This window comes from Propithecus coquereli, unplaced genomic scaffold, assembly GCF_000956105.1.
Source record: "Propithecus coquereli isolate 6110/MARCELLA unplaced genomic scaffold, Pcoq_1.0 Scaffold227, whole genome shotgun sequence".
Taxonomy (NCBI): domain Eukaryota; kingdom Metazoa; phylum Chordata; class Mammalia; order Primates; family Indriidae; genus Propithecus; species Propithecus coquereli.
The window spans coordinates 3,638,655-3,641,005 of record NW_012147808.1 but is presented as its reverse complement, the minus strand read 5'-3'; the positions used below and the strand labels follow the sequence as shown (position 1 = coordinate 3,641,005).

The 2,351-nt window shown below is 40.9% G+C and overlaps 1 pseudogene; it reads right to left on the bottom strand.

The window, feature by feature from the left end:
* LOC105811038 overlaps positions 1-2,351 on the bottom strand; it is a 12,225-nt pseudogene that overhangs the window by 4,889 nt on the left and 4,985 nt on the right.

The window sequence follows — 2,351 nt, the reverse complement described above, 5'->3', positions numbered from 1 at the left end:
TTTCCTCAAGGCATTTTTCACTTCCTTATTCCTGAAAGTATAAATCAAAGGATTGAGCAAGGGAGTCAGGATGGTGTAAATTATTGCCACCATTTTGTCAGAGGAGAAAGAAGATGGAGGTCGTGCGTATACAAATATGCACGGGACAAAGAACAAAATCACAACACAAACGTGAGATCCGCAGGTAGAGAGAGCTTTTCTCTGCCCTTCAGAACTGTGAGTTCTCAGAGAGAACAAGATGACACCATAGGAGACAAGCAACAAGGAGAAGATTATGATGCAGAAAAACCCACTGTTGACGACCACCAAGAGGCCAAAGACGTGAGTGTCAGTGCAGGCAAGCTCCAGTAATGGATACAAGTCACACATGAAGTGATCAATAACATTGGGACCACAAAAGGGCAACTGGAAAGTAAAGAGGATTTGTATCATGGAATGCGAGAAGCCCCCTGTCCAGGCTACTCCCATCAGAGTGCCACTGAGCTTCCCGTTCATGATGGAAGAGTAATGCAAAGGCTTGCAAATGGCCACATACCGATCATAGGCCATGGCTGTGAGGACAATCACCTCTGCTCCAGCAAAGAAATGTTCAGCAAAAAGCTGCATCATGCAGCCTTCAAAGGAGATGGTTTTTCTCTCGTAGAGGGAGTCCACGATCATCTTTGGGGTGATGACAGAGGAGAAGCCTGCATCTAGGAAGGACAGGAAAGCCAAGAAGAAGTACATGGGGGACTCCAGTAGTGTAGGGGTGCTGAGGATGGTTACTACAATTAGCATGTTGCCCCCGATGGTGGCAATATAGACAAACAAAAATACAACAAACACTATTTTCTGAACATTTGGATTCTGTGAAAGCCCCAGGAAGACAAACTCAGTTACAAAGCTTTGGTTTTGCATGATTTCCAAGGAAAAGCTGAAATCTCCAAAGTGATCAGCATGTAGAATCTGCAATTATGGTAAAGAAAAATCTGCTTCAGGCCAATTTATCGTATTATAGTCATCAACAAGTTGGCGCATCCATATACAAAATTATCTTGAGTGCTTCTGTTGTCATTGAGAACACAAAATTAGAAATTGTTGAAGGTACTAGTGAAAGGTCATGCAGAATTGTGGTGGAGATAAATTACTGAATGCTTTAAATAGGCCAAGTTTCAATATGTGGGAAGGAAAGCATCAACTTGTGGAAGAGAAGAGAAATAGTTTTCATCTCAAGTGCCAGCTTTGACCATTTACTAGTGGCTTCCTGGAGTTAATGAGATGCATTGTGAAGCCACCTCCAAGTTATGAGAATAAGAGGACTGTAATTTATTAGTGATGCCTGCCATTGGCATGGAATGGGAGCAGGGGTGACAAGCATGACATCCTAATCTGGAGACTGCCTTATCTACAAATAGAAGAAGAAATAGCATGTAGTTTAAAAGCCACTCGAAAATCATGGCTACTCCTCATATATTTCTTTGAAAGTCTGTATTGGGCCTTCAAATGAATTAGTTCATTTTTCATGAAAGTGAATGATCTGTGGAAAATGCCTAGCTGTAAACTTAATACATAATAAGTATGCACTAAGTTTTGAGTTTGTTTTTAATCTGTCATTTTAAAATGAGATGTTTATAAAAATAATAATGCCTATATCAGAGTACTGTTGTGGTGACTTAGTGAAGTAAGGCTGGGTTCAGAACCCACTGCCTTGACACGGTCTGTGATAGTCCTTTTGTCCCTGTTTGATTGGTGGGAAATTCATGCTTAAAGAGGTAAAGTTCAAGCAAACAACAGATGCTTAATCTGGGATTTAAACACAGAATCTCTGGCTCCAGCACCCACTGGATCAACAGGGAAAGGAGTGGGATTTTTCTTTTTCACCAAGAACTTCAGAGCAGGGTTCACCTTTCAACAGGTACTTACAGATACAAATTGGCAGCCACCACGTAGGCATGGAAGAGAAATAACAAGTTGCATATAAGCCAGACCCTTAAAGTTTTATTAATTATTTGCCAATTATTTAAACAATGTGGTCAGGTCTGATCAAGTATAACTACTAAGGATATACACGTTTCAAATTTATTTGACATTATCATGAAACAGAGTTGTGTGTTTATATTAATTGCTTACCTGCTCATCTCCCAGGATTATAATAATGGTCAAATTTGAAAATGTAGCCAGGCGTGGTGGCTCACTCCTCTAATCCTAGCAATCTCGGAGGGCGAGGCGGGAGGACCGCTTGAGGTCAGGAGTTTGAGACCAGCCTGAGCAACAGCGAGACCTTATCTCTACTAAAAATAGAAAGAAATTAGATGGACAACTAAAAATGTATAGAAAAAATTAGCCAGGCATGGTGACGCATACCTGTAGTC